Below are 23297 nucleotides of genomic sequence, written 5' to 3' on the forward strand. Positions count from 1 at the left end.
CCTCATTCATTAATGCCTGAAATGTAGAGGGCGCGTTGGACAGGCCGAACGGCATGACAATGAACTCGAAATGGCGATGGTGAGTGCGGAGGGCTGTTTTCTCTATGTCCGGAGGATGCATGCGGACATGATGATAGCCAGACAGACTTGTTGACCCCATAGCTTGGCACTTTGTCTCCATTGGCAACGGACACTGAAGCGGTTGGTTGGGATTGCACCTAGAGTTGTAAATACTTGGCGGCGGTGACGCTGATGAAATTGTGCGTGCTGCCTGAGTCCACTAGACCTACTAGTGGCTGGTTGCCAACCAAAGCACAGACCTGCATTGTTGTTGTGGTTTGAATGCCTGTGAATGCGTGTAAGGATACAGCCGGTTCCTCCGTATCAATATGTTCAATCGGGTGTTCTTCTTGTTCGTCCTCTTCCATTTCTATCTAAAGTCTCTTGCAGTTGTGCCCGAATATATAGTGTTCATCACAATTAAAGCATAACCCCTTTTCTTTCTGGGCTTCCATTTCGGCTCTGGATAATTTTTTTGTGACTGGGAGGGTTGCGGGAGAGGGTTTTGCGGTGGAAGGAGGAGGGTTGTAAGCATTGCTGCACCATTGGGAGGTTGTGGAGCACCCTCCCGAGTTAGGTTTCCCGGTTGGCCACATTGGTTTTCTGTTTTGAAACTTGGTTTTGGCCTCCAGTGCTCTAGTTAAATTCATAGCTCGTGTCAAATCTGAGGGGGCAAGGAGCTCTACTTCCAACCTCAGGGCCTCATTTAACCCGATTGTGAAGAAGCTAACATGCTGATCCACTCGAATGATGTTGCTAGCTCAGGCTAACCTCTCCTAAAATAATTTCTAGTATTCGGTGACACTGCCGGTCTGTTTTAAGAGAATGAGATTACCCAGCGGGTTGGTGTGGTGGGTGGCCCAAACCGAATGGTGCATAATTCTTTAAAGTCTTCCCTACCCATGCCCGGATGTTCCTTTTCGAGTTGGTGGCCCCACAGTTGCGCTTCACCGAGCATGTGGAAGGCGGCCAACCCAACTCTGTCTACTGCAGCAGTACGTTGGTGGGAAAAAAAATTTCACATATGTACAACCAACTTAAAGGGTCCTCTGACCCATCATAAATGGGAAATTCCATTTTAGTGTACCTGGGAATGGTGCCATTGCTCGGGCCAGTATGCTTTGGACGTCCTCCATTCGGACTGAAATGTCCCCCCTGTGCATGGTGTTCTATGTATCCCCCATTTGGAGTGGGTGTCCTTCGGATCAGGGTTGTGAGCTCTTCCATTTGTTGAGAGAACGCCTGAGAAACTGAGGAGATCTTGCTGTCCAACAGGGATGCCAAGTGATCCTCTGCTTTTCCTGCCTGGCCTGCATCTCTTCCCTGAACGTTTCAAACCTTACTTCTTGGCTTGACTTCTCTCCCATATTTCCTCGCTCTGATACCAATGTGTTATGGTCTCTGACCATGGATCGAGTGACTCTACGGAGGGAGAGGTCTGCGTCCAGCTCAAGTCCAGCACCAGAGTGCTGTTGATGTCCTGGCCTTCCTATGATTCTGAATTTTGGGTGAAGAACGTGAGGGAAGTGGGAAAGATGTGTATTCGGAATAAATTGAAGGGTAGAAGATAACCGGCTCTGAGGGAGACCGTAACTTGGTTCGTCGGAGGAGAACCTGCCCTGTTTCTATTTTCAATTTTGTTTCCCTTTTCCATTCATTTAAGATCCCTCTTAAGCTGCTCGTTGAGGGCCCAATACGTTTTTTTTACAAAAGTGCAATTAAGGCTTACACGCTCAATGAGCTGAATTATTCATTCAAACATAAGTCCTAAGTAGATGCTGAAATAAATCAAACACAAAACACAAGTCCTAATTAATTGAGTGATCAACGTCGCCCTTCAACCTCGTCGCCTTTGAATGACTCATTCGGCTATCGAGTCTATAACATGTGGATGGCCATAACGCACTATCCCGATGAAACTCACATGCAAGACTAACACTTAGTTGTTCGATATTCTCAAAGCCTATATATAAAATTGAAGTTCAAGATTTGTTCATTTAGGACTGATGTGGGTGTCGAAATTCCAACTAGATGAAGGTTAAAGTTTGAAAGACACCTATCATCAAAAGCTATAGTGCACTGATTACACGAACCTTGTCTTTTCTAATCATATGTCAGTTTTCAATTTTTAAAAAATGGTGGGAGTTACCAGATTTTAAAAAATTTTTAAAGACAATCTTGCACACACTCAAGAGGCTTGTGCATGCCTCTCCTTCTCTTTATTTATCTTCGTTCATTTTCTTTTAGTCCCACATTGCTAAAACTATGGGACTATTGAAGAATAGATATAAAAAAGTCTTACTTGATTCTCACAAAAGTGCCTAAGTTAAAGGTGTTTTAGTTGAATTTTTATTTTTGTTCAATTGTTCAATTTTTCTAAGACTTATCTTTAAGTATTTCACTTTGGGTGTAATTGGGGCAAAGATAGTTAATTTGTAATCTAATTCTACTTGTTTTATCTATTATAAATAGAGGCCCATTATACTCGAATTACAACAAGTTAATGAATTATTTCTCTTTTTCAGTAATTCAACAAGGTATTATAGTGGGTTATATGAATTGACTTGGTCAACCTGTTGAGATAATGTGATCATAATTATGATCAATCGTCTCTAATAGTTTAGGTTCATATTCTATTTGTTTTCTTCCTTTTCCTATTCCTATACCTGTAGTTTCCTTAGCACTCACTGTTACGGCCCCAGATCTAACACAGTGACTCGTAGGGAAGAAGAAGAGAAGAGAAGAATCAAGTCAAAGGGAAGCTTCAAAACCCTAGGTTCATTGAGGAGACCGCACACCCTCGAGCTCGTTTTGGAGAACTCAAAAGCTTTTGTTTAACCTAAATTCATACTTGTTTCTTTTCCATTCCTTACACCCCTAAATAGGGATCACGTCAACAAGGTTCAAGAGAAAATTACAGATTTGCCCCTCCACAACATTTACAGTTAATAAACTTAATGACTAAGTAATTGACTTAACTTACTAACTAAGTAACTTAAAAACTAAGTAACTTAATGATTAAATAACTGACTCAGCCAAAGTAATTGACTCAACTATGGCGTCTCTGCATGACTCGGCCAGCTATTGAGTTCATAACATTACACCCCTCCTGGAAAAATAGCTTGTCCTCAAGCTCAAAGGTATGGATGCATGCCAAAACGTCGCCACATCTCCCCAAGTAGCATCTATGGCATCCATGTCAGCCCACTGGACGACACAAGTGGTGTAAGAACTACAATGTAACACCCCGGACGAAGAGATTGTGGAATCCAAAACCCTCCACTAGTTCCCCTTGTTGGCAGAAAGTTTCCTTTGAAAATTAATAATTTTTTTTACCTAATCCAACACTACTAGCATCACTCGCGCCAGCAACCCACCATACGTTCAAGCAACCAAACAACAGCTTGAACTATCACTTGTACCCGACTTGGTGATTTGGCCATTACAAGTCCTTCTACAAACTCATAAGCTAGATAGCTCTGGTCTCGGTCTGGGTCTGTGTCTTTAATGTATCCTACTTTCTGAATCCAACTATAACAGAGGGCAATTGAAAGTGAAGCATTTAGACATTGGTGGTCCCTTGAAATCCAAGTTGCCGACCATTAAGCAAGTCCATGTCCCAAGGGGGAGTTACTTGTAAAGGCACACCTAATTGAGCAGCCTTGTTCTCAGTTACTATCAGTGCTTCTTTTGGATGGAAAAAGATAAATGCGGCCACTCCATCCTATAATATTCTAGCATGCTCTTCAACAATTTCACCAAGAGTATGGCCTAGTATTTCCATATGGTAATATCCCAAGGAAGATATTCCACAGACAATTGGTCTCTTCCCCACATTAGTTGCATCCATTTTTCCTCCTAAACCTACCTCCAAAATGGTAACAGCCACCTGTGCTGCTGCAATTGTCTTGAGCTCCAGTGATGTGTTGGAAGATAGAGCCCAAACCCACACGACCAAGGAAGGCCCACATATCCAAGTGTATTAGAAGATAGGCTCAAGCCCATAAGACAAGGAAGACCCATGCATCCAAGAAATATAGAAGATGGGCTCAAAGCCCATAGATCAAAGAGAAGGCCCATAGGCCCATATACAATTATGGCAAGATGGTAAATAAAGAGTCACTTCATAGAGATGACATTAATATAATTAAGTTAAAGTTCCAGGGTTAAAACACTATACCTAAGTTCAGGGGTATTATTGTAAGACACTAGTTTTATAAATTTATAAATAGAGCTTCAGGGGGAGAGTTAGGATTCCGACTATGGTTGTTTTGTTTTCGGGTTCATTCTCCCTAGTTTTTTGTTTCCATAGTTGCTAGAATTCGGTTTGATTTTGTTAATTGTTTTTTTCCACTCTAGCTAGTCCATGATTTTTCTTTTTTTTCTTAGCATCGTTGAAGTATAGTTTGCTTCGTTCAACCCCATATTCCTCAGCAATCCTATTATTCAGTCTCGCGCCATTAGTAGCAGCCAACGGAACAAGCAGATGTTGCTGCTCTTCAGACTGCTGTCCAAAGTTGCCATTAATCTCGTATCTCCTTGATCACTGCCGCAAATATCATCCCAGATCAGAATTCCAAGAAAAGCACACTATATATCCTCACCCAGCCAAGAAAACACTCTCACTCACTGTCTCTTCGGAAACTCCTCTGGCTGGCATACGTCGTACTGATCTTCTAGCTGGCATCCTTGTTGATCCAGCACCTCATCCTTCGTTGGTTGTCATCTCTGTTCGGAAAGATCATGAAACTATTTTCGGAAGGTTCACATTGCTTCTCTGTTATGCGGTAGTTTTTTTGCTCTAATTCTGATCGTTAATCCAGAAAATAATTCCATGTTATCGTCCTGCTGCTTGGTATCTTCAATTATCTGTATTATTATTGCTGTTCTGAACTGGTAATATTTGATATATTGAAGTCTCCAATTTATATCAAGAAACTCATTCTAATCAAGACGTGTAAGACAAAATTATTTCCTAATTGCTACTGGCGCTTGTTGTCGTAAGCGAGGAAGATATATTTTTGGAAGGTCTATTCCAGAGTGAAGTTTTTTCCGACAAGTCCTCTGTCCGGAATCTTTCTTTCTGGAAAGTTGCCTTCCTTGACGCTCTTCATCTGTGAGTGTATTGAAAACGCTCTTCATCGTGTTGGATTGCTTGATAGTGTTCTCTATCGTCAACACTCGCCACTGATGGTTCTCCCTTTCGCAAAGAGCTGTTGACGCCGTAAGCTTTACTTGATGCTCCCTTTGTCTCTCCACTATTCCTAACTTTAGGCATCGACCTTCATTCTCCCTGTTTCATCGCCGGTTATTCGGGAGCTAGCGCCTCTGGATGATTATGCTATCACGAGCAGTTTGGTGCTGTTGCCGAAGAAGATGACTGCCACTCTATTCAGAGCAGCGCGGGGAAGACGACCCTGTTGCCAAATTAATTTTGTATGCTTGTCTCCGGAGATAACATTTTTCGTTCTTCCAAGCTGCTACTGTTCCTCTTTTCGGCCGGTCGATAGGAGGAAGACGGAAGCTCTGTTCAGCCGCGGGAGAAAGATGAAAGCACTGTTGATAATTTTTCCTACGTTAGGAAAAATTAAGCCCACCGGTTCAGCGCCTGATTGCAACCTAGACCAGGCCGAGAGCAACCCAGCAAACCGATGTTCTGTTCTTTACCGAGTCAACCCAGGCCAACTCGGACCGGGTCAACTCGGGTTCAGGTCAACCTAACTTGGGCCATTTATTTTTTATCTCGGTATATGTGCCCAAGTTTATACATATTTCGATGCGACTCGGTAAAGTTTTTCTCTGGCTGGATTATTATTTTTGAAAAATTGACAGATTATTCCTTGATCAACATATTATGTGGTATGGATATGTACATTGGATTATTTCTTGGGTCATTTTACAAGGATTATTTTGGTTCGTGTTAAATGGGCCCAAACCCATTTCAAACCCATTTTAGCTGCTACTACTGAGTCTCTATTGATGAGACATTATTATTGAAGAAGAGGTTGCTTCATACCATTATTTATTTTTCCTTGTAAAAAATATAAAAAATATTTGTGGTAGGGAGTCTATAAAGGAGAAATTTAATTCCCCCGTCGAAAATATCAAAATTATTTGTGGTTGGGAGTCCATGACCGAGGAACTTAATACCTTGTCAAAAAGATCAAAATTATTTGCGGTTGGAAGTCCATGACGAATGAACTTAATTCCCCATAAAAAATATCAAAAATATTTGCGGTTGGAAGTCCATGACGGAGGAATTTACTATTACATTTATGTTACTTCCTCCTATTAATGTCATATATTACTCTGCCACTTGAGAGTCATTGTCCTATGGAGGAAAACGGTGGTGGAAGTGGACACTTCAGAGCAATGCCGATAGACACATTTCCTACTGAAGAGAAAGTGTGCCCTACATCCAACATGGGTTAAGACAGGAGTATGGAGCAATGTCTTTGCGGTTAGGAGTGATTTACTCTCACTGATATTATGCCAGCTGGGCCTCATGAACGTGAGCACTAGCATGAGGGGGAGTGTTGGAAGATAACAACATATTGGAAGATGTGCCATTTTGTACAAAAAAGATTTTATACATTATTTGCAGCAAACTGGGAATTCATGCTGTTCTCTCACCCCGAGCTCGAGGGGGAGTGTTGGAAGATAGGGCTCAAGCCCACATGACTAAGGAAGACCCACATATCCAAGTGTATTAGAAGATGGGTCAAAACCCATAAGACCAAGGAAGACCCATGCATCCAAGAGATATAGAAGATGGGCTCAAAGCCCATAGATCAAAGAAAAGGCCCATAAGCCCACATACAATGATGATAGGATGGTAAATAAAGAGTCATCTCATAGAGATGACATTGATGTAATTAAGTTAAAGTTTCAGGGTTAAAACCCTAAACCCTAAGTTCAGGGGTATTATTGTAATATAGTATAATAAATCTATAAATAGAGCTTCAGGGAGAGGGTCTCTCTCATTTTTTTCTCTATGAACTAAATTGATGGAGTCCTGAAAATCAGCATGATGTAAGGAATTGGAAGTAGTTTGGTTTGGCCACATTCTCATTTGTGTTATGCTATCCCAGCACCACCAGAACCATCGTTCACTATGGGATTTGTTGCCCTTAAGTAAACCTCAAATCCAATCCAAGCAACTGAAGCAATCACTACAACTGCCAATGCATTAGTGAACTTGCTATAATTATCCAGCTTAACTGAACTCTTTGCTTGTAGCTTTTCTAGTGTCTTAGAAAGGGAAGTGAAATTCCAGAGAATAAGAAATGCATCCAAAAAAACATTTGGAAGAACAAGAAAGAGTCTTCCCTTCCCTGATATGTCATTAATAGTCCCCACATTTTCAGTTATATCCAGGAACTCTGATGCCAGGAAACATGTTAGATCAATTAGAAGCACCCTTGAGGCGAGGCCATACCCCATAGAAACACAAACTATAATAAGACATGAAATTGTCTTCCTTATAGCTCCTACTGTAACCACCCAAGATGTGATCCCAACTGGCTGTTGCATTGAAGTATGCATAGTCTAGGTACCAAAGGGTCATTTCAAACAAACCTAGTGCAATAACAACAGTGATACAATGCTGAATCTTGAGTATGTCATTACAAACTTTCATATACTGAGATAGCCAAATTATGCTGAGCAGAAAATAAGCAAGAGACATGAAATGTAAAATGTCATTCTTTGTTATAGCTACCTCTGCTGGGTCCATCTCGGTAGAGAGTAAATCACCGCTGAAATGTGTATTTAGCACATATGGTCATGTAGGGTCTACAACAGATCTTCTAATGACTTCCCCTTGTTTTCAACCTTCCAACTTGGTAAGATCCGGTGTGCAGCATATGGATCTTTGTCCTCCATAGGCAGAGCCAACACTATTGTCATAATCAACTGCCTCAAATTTAATTGCTTGGATCAACCCAGTGCTATGTTCCATATTCGGGTGCTGCACAGGGGCTTCCTTGGGCCTCTAGAATGTAATGTTCTCAAACCTGATTATATTTTTACAAGTAGCAACTAATTCTTTCAATTGTGCAAGCTTTTCAACTTTAAAGCTTGAACCAAAACTATCCTCTATAGCAACCTTTTTAAAACGGGTAGGCTTTTCTTTCTGAGAGCTAGATCTACATGTATCACTCGCAGCCCACTCCTTTGTAGGTACAGACTTTTCATCTCGAGAACTTGATCTAAGCAGAGGATTTATAGGTAAATCCTTCAATGAGTGAGTTTTAACATTTTTCTCGGGTAATTCATCGAACAACTGCAATGCCTTGTCCATTGTCCCTGTCTTCCCCAAATATTGCAAGAACATTTTAGGACGTTTTCTAATTCCACTGTCTAATGAAGCAACCTGAGCCAAATAATATGCAATAGGAAGCAAGACTATCCCTTCCATCTTTGGCGAGTAACCCCTCTATTTCTCAGCCTAACGAAACACCCTCAACGCAATTCGAGAGTGCTTTCTTAAAAATTCAAGGGACTTGACAACTACCCAGACAAAATTCGGAGAAAGTCGGTGAAGGAACTTACCACTTAAGACTTTCAAGTCGGTATCCTGTTGTCGACGGCATTTCTCCAACTGTGGTCACCATTTCCATTTCTCCCATTTTTTTATTCGCTCTGCAGTCTGCCGGAATAAGAGAAATAAGCAGTTGTCTAAAAATTTTGGGAAGTAGCTTCGCTGTTGCTTGACATAAGTCGTGATTTCTGTAGGGGTAGATAGAATTGAATCTGCTGGGTAGAAATTTTTTATGCCCCATGACGAAGTTGAGCCTGACTTGTTGCCGATGGCGAACAAACAACAGCCACATGGTGCTTCTTCGGTCAGAGAAGCTTGGAGAAGTTAGGTGATTCGCCGAGACAGAGGAAGCTCGAGTTCCGGGGGACGTTGCCGTGAGAAGGGGGGGGAGGGGAATTTTTTTGGAACGAAGAATCACTTACTGTTCCCGTTCTGATACCAAGTTGTTACGGTCTCGATCAAACACAGTGATTTTCACTTATTGTTCCCGTTCTGATACCAAGTTGTTACGGTCTCGATCTAACACAGTGATTTTTAGAGAAAGAAAAGAGAAGAATTAAGCCAAAGGGAAGCTTAAAAATCCTAGGTTCATTGAGGAGAATACACACCCTCGAACTCGTTTAGGAGAACTCAAAACCCTTTGTTTAACCTAAAGTCAGACTTTTTTCTTTTCCATTCCTTACACCTCTAAATAGGGTGTTATAGTCCCTTGTCAAGGATCGAGTAACTCAGCGTAGGATTGGTGAATCCAGAGTTGTAACAGAGAGCTGCTGCTCTCGGTTAGGAGGTAAGGGCTGGGAAGCCTCTTTCTGCTCACGGAAACGTGGGGGATGGCCCCTTGTTGCTCATGGCTGAGAGGGGTTAGGTCCCTTCCTGCTGTTGTCCGGATTAGGGGCTGAGAAGCCTCTAACTTGGGCAGTCCACGGATTAGAGGTTAGGAGTCCCTAATCTTGCTACTTTCTAGTTTAGAGAATGGAGAACCTCTGGCCTTGCTGCTCTCAGTCTTGAGGCTAGGAAAGCCTCTAGCTTTGCTTGGAAAAAGAGAAGGAAATTCCTCTCTTACTGTTGTGCCCTGAATAGAGGATAAATGCCTCTTGTTGAACTCGGAAAAGGGGAAGAATCCTTCCTTATTCTCGGTGAAGAGTATTGTAAAACAGAAAATCAAAAAGAGAAGAAAGAAATTCAGATTCAAGAGGGAACCTGGACCTAGAGCTCGTCAAGGAGAACTCTGAACCCTGTTTAACCTAATTCAAGACTTGCCTTTTCTCATTCTCTTTCCCCTCTAAGTAGGGTTGACGCCAACATAGTTTGTTTAAGTTTACAATTCTGCCGTTGTGGCAATTTAACTTAAATAATGTATTAAAACGAATTTAAAACAATATGGAAATAAAGCAATTAACTCAGTGACTTAGTGCACCCTTTGGATGACTCGGTTAGCTATTGAGTCGTTAACATAGGGATCACATCAACAAGGTTCAAGAAAAAATCACAGATTTGCTCCTCCATGGCATTTACAGTAAATAAATTTAATGACTAAGTAATTGACTTAACTTACTGACTAAGTAACTGACTCAGCCATGACGTCTCTACATGACTCATCTTGCTTTTGAGTTCATAACACTCACACCTCTATACTAAAGCTTTCATATTTCAAATTATATGTTGACGGAATGGTCTTTGAGTCTAATTTACAACTCATAAGGAATTTTGGAGATCAGAATTTTTTTAGAGTGAAATTGATATTTGAAGCAAAAAAAGGTCTAATTACGAGAGAGATTTGAACAACTACATAAAGCTTCAATTTTTTGAGGTGTTTTATACCATCAAGAACAAGACTTTATATGGAGAATTACATGTCAAAAGAAATATATGTAAGTATATTTTATAACATAATATAATAATTCTAAATCTAAAGTTTTTAGAGGGAGATTTCAATTTCGGAACATACATTAGGTCATGCTGGCCAAAGAAGAAAGAGTACCCAGTTCGGTTAGATTATAGAGTCCAAAATCTATCAGATTCTTTCTATCAAAAGAAATATACTTCATGAAATAATATTATAATTTAATAAAAAATATTGAATTCTAGTTTCATAAGGAGCAACTTTCCAATCATTCTGATCTATATGTAAGGAGATATTCTCATTGGAATAAGCTAGGTCATGCTACGGAATGAAGTAAATCAAGTGGTGAGAAAAGATTCAAGAATGAAGGTTTTTATGTCAAATTAGGCATCAAATTAAAGATATTTGAGTGTAGTGTCTTGAAAAATAAACCATTTGTGATTTAGAGATATATTGTGGGAGATATCAATATCAAAAGTACTAAAGGTCAGTTCTGCTGACAATCTCTCCTTTTCCTATTTTCTCTCTTGTCATCTCTCCATGGATTGATTTGAATTGAGTTTCTTCTTCTCATAGAGTCATAGTTTTTTAGGAAAATTTCTCTTATAATCAATTATTTTTATTCAGTCTTAATCATTCTATGATATGCTCGTTCAAAGTATCGATATCCTATTTTGATGCAGTTTTTAATTGTTTGCATTTTTATTACTTGGTTGTGTATCTTCGACATTATCAACTCCAAGACATATGATATTGCTCCATACTCATGTAGGGCACATTCCTGTCTTTTGTAGGTAGTGGTTCTCTACGCAATGCATAGAAGTGTAATAAAACTCATCCATCACTGTGTCCCTCCACAATATAACGACTCTCAAGTGGTAGGAGTAATAAATGCCAATTCAGAGGGGTATTTAACATAGATGCAGTAATAAGTTCTTCCATCATGGTGATGTAACATAAATGTAATAATAAGCTCGTTCATCATGGTGTCCCAACCTGTCATCATTTATCAATGTTCCATTTTTGGTTTGCATCGCTTGTAGTCCAAGGAAGAGTGTGAGTTCACCCATCAAACCCATTTGAAATTCATTCTTATTACTTTAGTGAATTCTTCACATAGTGAGGTGTTGGTAGACCCAAATATGATTTCGTCCACATAGACTTGGACAATAATCAAGTTTTGATCGTGACTCTTTGTGAATTGTCCACACTACCTTTTTTGTATCCATTCTTTTCTAAGAATTATCTAAGTCTTTCATACCATGCTCTAGGAGCTTGCTTCAAACCCTATGAGGTTGTATGCAAGTTGTATACATGGTTTGACTTACTCAAGTCTTTGAAACCTTTGGGTTGTCTACATAAACTTCTTTTTGTATCTACCCATTTAAGAATGCACTTTTCACAACCATTTGGCACAACTTGAAGCTTTATTATAAGCATAGGCTAAGAAGGTTCTAATTGCTTCTAATCTCATCATGGGTGCATAAGTTTCTTAAATATCTATTCCTTCTTCCTAGTTATAACCCTTGGCAATAACTAGCTTTGTTTCTCACAGTTTTATTTTCTTCATCAATTTTGTTTCTAAACCCATTTAGTTTCTTTCATTTGTTGATTTTGGGGTCCAGGTACTAGAGTCTAGGCAATATTCATTTCAAATTTGATTAAGCTCTTCTTGCATTATTATTTGCCAAAAATCATCATTTTTGGCCTGGCAAAACACTTGGGTTCTATTTAAGAAATGAAGGCAATATTTTCCATGACTTCATGATTTGCTCTTCTAATTCCAATTTTTCCTTGGGGGTCAACAATTTGATCTAGAGGGTGAGCAGCCATGAACCTTTAGTTATTTGGCTCCATAGTAGGTTCCTCTTAGTTATTCGTATCTTGTGGGTTCTCATCAATATTTTGGTCTTGTGGGTTCTCGTCCAAGGAAGAAAGCCCTCACGTCTAAGAGGTGGCATATTGGTAAATAAGAAGACTTCTCATAAAGATGGCATGAAGTTGTAATTATTTGTCAATTTATGTCTCTTCTCTCATCAGGTTGTAACCCTAAGGGCATTATAGTAATTGTAACATACACACAAAAAACTATAAATAGAGGCCCTTGGCTAAAAGGTAGAGTATTAAGTTCTCTCTTGACTTTTCAAACTCATCCAAATTTTCCTTGCCCTTCTCTTTGAATCCGATTTCAAAACTCTCTCTCCTCTCTCTCTTCTTCCTCTCCTTCTTCCCCTTCTCTCCTTTTGCTCGAGATCAAAATGAAGGAGTTCTAAATTCTACATGGTATCAGAGCTAAGGATTTAGGACTCCCATTTTGAAGTCATGTTTAAGAACCTTGAATGTTTCATGCAAGGTACTTTTGAAGAAGAGATTGAACCATGGAAAGATAAGTGATTTCTAGTTAGTTTTTCCATTCATTCATACAATGTACTGAGCCCTTAATCTCTATGTTACATAAATAAACAAAAGGCTTTCATATGAGAAGTTACGAAAGCTAATACTTAGTGTTTAAAGAATATTATGACCTTAATCTTATTGCACTCAAATATTACAATTTTGATCAAGATTGGTTGCCTACAAGTTTATGAAGACCTATTGATTACGAAGTTGATGGTTATATGATGGAAGAATAATATGTGACTTGTATGAAACTTAGTTTTATCTCTCATTATTCAAGACCAGTGGTTTACTTGACTTTTTTTTGGATTAAATCAAGTTGTTTTATGATTTATGGTTTTTTTCGATTAAATCAAGTTGTTTTATGACTTATGGTACACGGATTCTCCAAACATAAAGAAATTATTTGTGGGACTATTTTTTATATCAAAGAGCAGTTGGTTTTGGTGATTTATGAATTTTTTAAATTTCTAATTCCTTCTCTAATCCTTTAAGACTTATGAGCAATTTCATTGCCTAAAGGATTTTTTGGAAATTAGTAAGGGAAATGTGTCTTTCTAAGTGATAAATATGATACCTATCAAAAGGAAAAGTTAAGCCATGCTTGGGTGAAGAACCAGTCACGAGTTCTTGAGTTTTTGAAGAAAAAAAGGATTTGAATGGATATTGAATGAGTAATTGATTTAATTCACTTAGGGCACAATTTTTTGTGTGTTTGGAGCCTGATTTAGTGGCTAATATAGTGGATAAGAAATTATCTTTATTTGAAAGTGGGTAGTATTTGAAAGAAGGTTGTTCAAATTTGATTAAGAGGACTATTTTCAAATTTTAATTGTGGATTGTTTTTGGCAAACATGAGCTTCCCAATATTGAGGTCTCAATTTGAATACAAGTTCGAATTTTTTTGAAACCTTAAAAGTCCTTCTGGGGTTAAAAATTGGGAGGAAAATTCCCTTACTCGGGTTACCAATTTATTTGGACAGAAAATCATTTCTTTAAGTGGTTCACAAGCGTTACAAAGTGACCTTACTTCAGTCCCAATCAGCTCTTAAATAGTGGATTATAGCAATTGTGCCATCTAAATTGGGATTTTAGTTTGATTGAATCTCAATTGGAATTACAACTCTTCTTGTTTGTGCTTTCCTAAGCATTTATTAAATTAAGATGGCTGAAGGAAATACAAGTAGTAAGAGTAACATACTCAAAATTACTACCATTCCCTTAAGAGTATTATCCAATTATCTTAGTTGGTCTCAATCGGCTTGAAGGTTTCTTATTACTCGAGACCTTCACGGTCACTTAACCAAGCCTTCACCCAATTGATGAAGAAAGTCAATCCTATCTAAAGTGGGTTAAGGATGAAAATTTGGTAATTATTTGGCTTATTAATAGTATGGAAGAACATGTATCCAACTATGTTGTCCACTTAGAATCAGTAAAACAAATTATGCTTGTACTAAGTTATACCCTAGTATGACACTTTACAAAAGTTATTTGATGTATTGAAAAACATACTCAATACTAAAAAATGAGATAATTCATGAATATTTGGCTTGATTTTGAGGTTTACTTCAAGAGTGGAAGATAACCCAACCATACTCCATCGATATTTCAGTTCAAGAAAAGAAAAGGGATGGTTTAGTGGCAACAATTTGTTTGAAAAAGATCAAACCATACCTTGAAGTTAGTTCCTTTGCACTTCTGTCATTTGATGATATAAGTGCTACATTGCTGTGAATCCTTGATCTATCTTTTAACTCAAATAATGGTGCTTCATCTAATATGTATTTAGGTAATAGAGGTACATCATCCTCCAACTAAGGCCACAACAGAAATTCTAGAGGATGCCAAACAAGAGGTGGTAGAACTGATCCTAGCTACTCTCGTACACAATCTCGAATATGCACTTATTGTGGTGGTCAAAACCACCTTGTGGAAACTTGTTGGAAGCTTCATGGCAAACCAGAATGGGCCACAACTAGTCCAGCATCCGTTACCAATGATAAACGAGAAGAAAAAGATGAATCACAAACCAAGAAGATGAGTCTCACTCATGAATACTATGAAACATTTTAGAAAATGAAGTCATTCATGTGGTCTTCCCTTACATCTTTACCACTATTGCTTCAGGTATGCTTTCTTCCACTTCCTACTCTTCATCTTGGATAATAGACTCCAGGGCGTCCAAACATCTCTCAAGTAACAAACATATGCTAATTTTCCATCTCCATGTATTCCCCATAATTTTGTTACTATAGATAATGGTACCCAGACCCAAGTGTAGAATTTAGGACTCCATCCTAATGATCTCGAACCAAAGTGGGAGAGAAGAGGAAGAAAAAGGAGAAGAAGAGAGAAAGGAGGGAGATTTTAGAGATGGACATACACGAGAAGGGAGAGGAGAGTTTTTACGAATTTGAAAAGAGAGGAGAGAACGTAATGATGTACCTCTTAGCCAAGGGCCTCTATTTATAGTTTTTACAATGCCCTTAGGGCTACAACATTATAAGAGAAAATATATAAATAGACAAGTAATCCATAGGAGTTCACTGACTGTGTGAGCCATATTTATAAAATCCTAATTTGGTAAGAAGAGACCTAATCCATAGGAGTTCACTGACTGTGTGAGCCATAGCCCTGTATTTTGCTTCTACACTAGATCTCACAACCATATTTTGCTTCTACACTAGATCTCACAACCATATTTTGCTTCTTGCTTCTCCACCTAACCAGGTTCCTTCCAACAAGAGTGCAATATCCTAAAGTGGACTTCCTCTCATCAAGTGATCCAGCCCAATCTGCGTCTAAGAAACCTTCTATGTTGAAGTGGCCATTTTTCTTATAAATCAATCCTATTCCAGGGGTTCCTCTTAAGTATCATAATATCATTTCCATGGCTTGCTAACAAGTAAGTTGTGGTCTATACATGTATTGACTCATCACACTTATGACATATGATATGTTTGGTCTAGTTATAGTGAGGTAGATAAGTTTGCATAATATCAATATCTTCTCCAAAACTTGCACATAATTTAATATTAACATCCATAGGTGTGTCAGTTAGGCGGCACCCATCATTCCCGTACTTCGAGGAGGTCCAAGACATACTTCCTCCGAGATAATATTATCCCATACTTGGACTGAAGAACTTTTATGCCCAAAAAATAATTTAGAAGTCTAAGATCTTTAGTTTTAAATTAATGACATATCAAGTTTTTTACTTCTTGTATGCTATTCGCATCATCATCGGTTAAGATAATATCATCAACAAACATAGCCAATAATATCTTTCCTTTAGAGGTATCTTTAATAAATACCAAATGATCTATTTAGCACTGATGAAATCCAAACTGTAGTAGTGTTTGGCTAAATTTATCAAACCAGGCCCAAGGGGACTTTTTAATCTCATATAAGGACTTCTTTAAGCGGCATACGGACTCCCCCTCAACCGCATAACTAGGTGGTTGAATCATATAAATTTCCTCGCGTATATCACCATTTTAAGAAATTTTTTTTGACATCGAGTTAATAGACGGGCCATGAAGAGTTAGTGGCAAGTGATAATAGGATACATACCAAATTTAAATTCGCAATAAGAGAGAAGGTCTCCTCATAAACCACTCCATAACATTGAGTGTACCCTTTACTGATGAGGCGGGCCTTTAGGTGAGAAACGAACCCCATTCGGATTATGTTTGATGGTAAAAACCCATTTACAGCTCATTAGTTTCTTACCTATTGGAAGCAGTTCCATGTCTGGTTTACATATAAGGCTTGCATTTCCTCATCCATATCCGCTCTCCATCCTGGATGATTCAGGGCCTTCTGATAGTATTGCGGGATAGAGATGGAAGAAAGAGATGCAAGGAACTGATAACATGCAGAAGACAAGCGATGGTGAGACATAAAGTTAGATATAGGACGAGAAGTAGTGCAAGTACGAGGTTATTTTCTTAGAGCAATGGGCTAAGTATCGAACTGTGGACCAAATGGAATAGGGAAAGGGAGACTTAGGATCCGGAAACTCTGTGAAGTTGTGGAGCCTAATCAGCACCCTACATTGAGTGACCATCACGATAAGGTCGTCGTGGGGTTGGTAGGAGGGAGGGGAGCCCCCCTCTCGGGGGTGTGGGGATGGAGTCCACGTCAGGTCCACGATATATTAACTGTTGTTTCATGAAGGGCAGTTTTGGAATTTTACACTTGTAATCTGGTTGCCCTAATTTTCTCTTTATAGTTGGGGAGGGAGAGGGGGGGCACTATTAGGTTTTAATCATTCATCCAAGGAGCATCTTGAGGTGCGACCCGAGAGAGAGGTTAGAAAAAAACACCTGTAAGTGTGTGCTATTTATCTTGTAAACTATTTAATCTTCATAGTGGATTACTACAATGGCGAAAGATAGGATGTAGTCTCACCTTGAGGCGAACCTATATAAATCTTGTTGTTTTTTTGTTGCTTGCTTTTCCTTTCTCCCATGATTATTAAGGCATCTAGTTCCTAACAAGTGGTATTAGAACTTTGGTTCATGATTGAGAGCAATGGTTGGAAGAGAAGGATCGACATTTGGAATCAACAAGTTCGATGGTATGGATTTGGCATGCTGGATGATGCAAATTGAAGATTATCTGTACAGTAAAAATTTGCACGCACTACTTCTGGATACAAAACCAGAAGGTATGAAAGATGATGAGTGGAATCACCTTGATAGACAGGTGTTGGTAGTAGTTCGGTTAACACAATCAAAGAATGTTGCTCACAATGTGGCATCGGAGAAAACCACAACAGGGATGTTGAAGATTCTATATGACTGTTACACCCTAGATCTAACATGCAAGAAGACGATGAATAGGGAGGATTGCTGTGATATTTTGAGCCTTCGAAGGGAGCTCAACCCTGGACCTCAAAGGGAGAATCCGACCTAGACCTCAAAAGGGAGAATCCGACCTTGATAACAACTATTTGATTCAATGCTTACTTTCTTCATTCATCTCACGTCCCTATATAGGGAGTTAGGGAAAAAATGCCAAAGGCCATAAGTTCAACAAATTACAAATAAACCCCTAATTAATAGAAATTGCAAATAAACCCATAATGAGTCCATAACATTACTCCCCTCCTAGAGAACGACTTGCTCTCAAGCTCGAATGTAGGATGGTGTGCTAGTGCCGAAGGCTGGGTCCATGTAAAGTGGCAACCGCAGTATCGGTGTCAGCACGCTGGACTACAAAAGTAGAGCAACCAAGCAGAGGAGCAGGATTTTTTTTTTTTGGTAACTTCATCACTACAATTCTCTCTTATGTTAGTATCATGCAATGCAGCAGTTCCAAAACCAGGTTTCATAACTGGTGGTAACAGCCCACAAAACCTGGGGAGGGTGCTGGTCATCTTTGGCAAGGCGCTCAAACCGGCATGGGGCTCCTGTCTGGATCTGACCTATTGACAAACCGACGACCATATCAGCGATAACGAGATCCTCGGTTCCACCACTCCTGTGACCTGTCATCACACCCCAGCCAGCACGTGTGGACATCTGAACAGCCTCAATGCTCTCTGTCACAGAGCCAATATGGTTGACCTTCAACAGAAGATCATTGCACACCTTGTCCTGGATTGCTTTCTCCACACGCTTTGGGTTAGTAAGAAGAAAATGATCTCCAACACTTTGCACTTTCTCCCCAAGCTCCTTTGTTAGCTTGTTGTAATGTTCCCAATCAGCCTTAGCAAATGGATCCGCAATAGACACAAGTGGGTAGTAGGTCACAAAGGACTTGTAGACAGTCTTCAAGTTGTCTCCTAAAATTTTCTTAGAGCTATCATGGTTTGACTCTTTGAAATTCAAATCATATGACTTATCCTTATGGTCAGAGAACTCAGATGCAGTGACATCCATGCCAATCACCACCTGGCCAAGATATCCGGTTATGACTCCATGAACAGCACTATGTGCAAGAAGAGTATAGTAGATGTTGTCTGATGCATTACTAGGAATTACACGGATCATGTAAGTTGGATCAATATACTTCAAGTTTATTGTTGTCTTCTGGCTTTTTGAGAAATAATCCTTGACTTTTTGAGACAGCCAGAGGCCAACATCAAGGAGTAAACGATTCCCTGATGCATCTTTTGTATCCATATGACTCATGCTGTGAGCAACATACTCCTGCCCAGCACCTTCGTCTAACACAATGACAATATGCCCATTTTTTTTAATTCGCTGCTCGACAAATTCAAAAAGTCCACTTTCCCCTTCTAAGTAAAATGGATGACTCCGAAATTAAGCAATAATCCACATCTCGGCTTGCCAAAGTAGCATACCTAGCTATAAACCCACTGTAACGACCCATAAGTTTCACAATTTCAACTGCAACATGTGTAGCATTAATAGGCCTCTAGCCTCTTCTATAGCTGTGTCAAAACCTAAGGATTTGTCGATCACTACAATGTCATTATCAATAGTTTTAGGGATTCTAGCAACAGCTACCAGGAGCCTGCATTTCTCAATTTCCTCACATAATGCATATGCTCCTTTTTGGGTTCCATTACCTCCAATTATGTAAACCGGATTAATGTCCCGGTCCTGTATGTCGTCACCTATTTTCATTGTATCGTGACCTCCCCGTGAGGTACAAAGGAAGGTCCCACCACGTTTGTGAATATCATTCACAACCTTTGGTGTCAATGGAATGGTATTTTTGGAGTAAAATTCTCTATATCCTCCCTGAATACCAAGGATGTCATTCACTCCATACATAATATTCAAACCACATACTATCTCTTGAATAACTGTATGAATACTAGGGAATAAGCCACCACATGTGACAATGCAAGCCTTGACGTCGAAATAGATCTTCTCCTGAGGACCTGCACATCGAAAATGTACTCCTCTTTGACTATTTTTCTGGACAACAATCTTCTGGGCAACCACACCTTCTGGATTGACAAAGTTTTGCTTAAGGCTTTGAAAGGCAGGGTTTTTTCCTCTGAAAACCGGTTTCCAATTGAGAAAAGCAGAAGGACAGCATGAATTCCATCCTTTGATAAAGCAAGGCATCCAACAAGCTCTTTTACTATGTCCATTTGAATCAACACCGTATCAAATAGCCCAAGAGTGTCAATAACATTCACAACATGGCCATCTCCAAGAACAGTTTTATGCAATTCATAGTTAGTTGGAACACCAGAAGCCTTAGTCTTTGAAACAAAGACCTTCCATCCAAGTTTTAGCTTCAAATTGACTACCCAAAAGAATTCTATCTCCTTGGGATCCAGAAAAGGAAACCCTCCCTCTGCAATTTGACAATTCACCTTTGCACAGGTATTGTACGCATCCATAGAAAAACAAACCCACCAAAAAAAATTTCCCCGAGGTCCCCAAAAAATTAGTTTTACTTCCTGCATCCTTCCAAAATTTTGATCTCGACTTGCATAGACCCAAGCCAAAATTCCTGCATTTGGGCTCTGATTTGTGGCTTCCCGAAACAGAGAGCCTTCGTTCCCAATTTCCGAGCAGCGTTGCTGCAGGTCAGCACCTTGGAGGCCCTTCAACTGCATGGAACCACCGATTTGAACTAAAAATAGATGGTGTTTCAAAATCTTAACCCAAAATTTGTTGGATATGGTTCCCCGTTGGGCTTCCAAGGGCAAGGTTGAGGCTAAGAATGAGAATCTAGAAGCCAGAGCCCACTGGATTTGTTTCCGATGGCGCCGACGGAGCCTCCTCAGTGTCCGGTGGCGAAAGGAAAGGCAAACCTGCGCTAATGTGGCAAATATGGCTAGCACTTGTCGGCCCGTTCGGCGGAATTTGTGCCCCATAAACTGCCAGTTCAGCCAGTGCCATGGTTTGCGTCGTCGGTGGAAGATGTATGGCTTCGTGGGAGACAGGGGTGGGGAAAAACCCCTCCGGTGGGCACGATTTGGGGTCGCCGCTATCTGATGTCCCAGTTGAAATAGTTGCCGGAAGATATTCCTTTTAAAGATCGGGATGGGGTTCCGCTCGTCGTGAGTCGTGTTGGTGTGCTTCCGGATTTGAAGTCTCCCCCAATCTGACCAATGTCGATGATGTGGTAGCCGAAAACCCCTCCGATTTTCCATAATCGTTGTCGTTGTTCTGCTTTGAAATTCCGTGCACGAAAATCTTAATTTGTGGTGACAGAAAGCCTCTCTGCTCCTCCGGATCTGAGATTGACCCCAAATCCCACGTAGAGGCTTTGGCTGGTAGACGGGACAAAGTGGTTACTTGGTCACCAGCTTTCCCGTCGGAGACAGCTTCTCCAGCGAATGCCTCTCGATACTCCATTGTTACTCAATACTTCACGCATGCATCACGCCAATACTGTATCTCGTCCACTGCAAAGCCATCTATAGCTATTTCACGGACTCGTCTGTGCATCGTCAACCATGGGTCTTCGTGGCCCATCGTGTGCCCACTCTGATACCAAGATTTTATGCCCCGGATCTAACACGCAAGGAAGACAATGAATTGGGAGGATTGCTGTGATGTTTTGAGCCCTCGAAGGGAGCTCAACCCTAGACCTCAAAGGGAGAATCCGACCTAGACCTCAGAAGGGAGAATCCGACCTAGACTTTAGAAGGGAGAATCCAACCTAGACCTTAGAAGGGAGAATCTGACCTTGCTAACAACTATTTGATTCAATGCTTACTTTCTTCATTCATCTCACATCCCTATATAGGGAGTTAGGGAAAACATGCCAACGGCCATAAGTTCAACACATTACAAATAAACCCCTAATGAATAGAAATTGAAAATAAACCCCTAATGAATAGAAATTGCAAATAAACCTCTAATTAGTCCATAACAATGACATGTATGAGAAGCCTTCTGCAAATAATAAGGTACATCTCATGAAAAAAATATTCAATTTAAAGATGACAAAAAATACATCAATGGCATTGCATTTGAAAGAGTTTAAAATTATTGTCAATCAATTGACCTCCATTCAAATTAAATTTGATGATGAGGTTCATGCTTTAATTCTTTTGGCATCTCTGCCAAATTTTTTGGAGCCTATGAGGGCTGCGGTTAGCAACTCTGTAGGCAATGGTAAGTTGATCTTTAATGATATTTATGATACCATTCTCGCAGAGGAAGTTCTTAGAATGGACGTTGGAGAATCGTCGACATCTAATGCTGCCCTAAATGTCCATACTAGGAGCATGAACTTTTGAGGAATTCCAACAAGAGCAATGGTAGAGGGAAGTCAAGGAATTGTAGAAGCAACTCCAAATTCGGAAGGAATTTAAAATGCTGGAATTGTATAAAGTCTAGTCACATAAAGAAGAATTGCAGAACTCCAAAGAAGGATAAAAAGAAAAGTGATACTGAAAATGCGGTGACTGAAGAGGTACAAGATGCTTTAATCTAATCGGTTGATACTTGGGAGGGGGGCTCCCCGTCCCCTTTCCAACCCCAACAATGACCGCTAAGGTCAATCCGTATACTGAGTCAACGTAAGTCGTTCAAAGTAAGGCGTTGATTAGGCTCCACAACTTAACAATTTCCCATTTGGAGACTAATCCATCATCAATATCTCCTCTGCAATGGCAACAACTTCTCTATCCTCAGAGAGAAGTCCAACTGAAGTTGCACACAACTTTAGTTTCTCGATCGTAACAATCTTTGTCAACATATCAATCGGATTCTGAGTCCCTTGAGTCTTCTCAGGTGCTAATACTCCATACTGGGAGCATGAACTTTTGAGGAATTCCAACAAGAGCAATGGTAGAGGGAAGTCAAGGAATCTTAAAAGAAACTCCAAATTCGGAAGGAATGTAGAATGCTGGAATTGTGGCAAGTCTAGTCACATAAAGAAGAATTGCAGAACTCCGAAGAAGGATAAAAAGAAAAGTGATGCTGAAAATGTGATGACTGAAGAGGTACAAGATGCTTTAATCTTATCAGTTGATACCAGAGAGGGGGGCTCCCCACCCCCTTTTCAACCCCCACGATGACATTACCTCTAAGGTCAATCCGTATATTGAGTCAACGTAAGGCGTTGATTAGGCTCCACAACTTAACAATCTCCCACTTGGAGACTAATCCATCATCAATATCTCCTCTGCAATGGCAACAACTTCTCTATCCTCAGAGAGAAGTCCAACTGAAGTTGCACACAACTTTAGTTTCTCGATCGTAACAATCTTTGTCAACATATCAATCGGATTCTGAGTCCCTTGAGTCTTCTCAGGTGCTAATACTCCATCCTCAATTATCAATCTAATGAAGTGGTAATGCACTTGTATGTGCTTTGTTTTGGCATGATAAACAAGGTTCTTTGCTAAATGAATAGCACTCTGACTGTCGCAATACAACACATTCGTCCCATGCTTGAGACATAATTCTTCCAAGAAAGACTGCAACCATACTATCTTTTTGTTGCTTCGATCACAATGACATTTTCTACCTCAATAGTGGAAAGAGTAACTATCTTCTGCAA

At 39.9% G+C, this 23297-nt stretch overlaps 2 pseudogenes; both read right to left on the reverse strand.

Moving 5' to 3' along the window:
• Window positions 1-7137: 7137 nt before the first annotated feature.
• On the reverse strand, window positions 7138-8427 carry LOC137948076 (uncharacterized; annotated as a pseudogene).
• Window positions 8428-18148: 9721 nt separating this feature from the next.
• Window positions 18149-21139, reverse strand: LOC137948084 (uncharacterized; annotated as a pseudogene).
• Window positions 21140-23297: the final 2158 nt, after the last annotated feature.

Source organism: Aristolochia californica, unplaced genomic scaffold (genome assembly GCF_029961685.1).
Source record: "Aristolochia californica isolate CCGP_79_NKW_82.1479 unplaced genomic scaffold, dmAriCali1.0.hap1 SCAF_1, whole genome shotgun sequence".
In the NCBI taxonomy this organism is placed as follows: domain Eukaryota; kingdom Viridiplantae; phylum Streptophyta; class Magnoliopsida; order Piperales; family Aristolochiaceae; genus Aristolochia; species Aristolochia californica.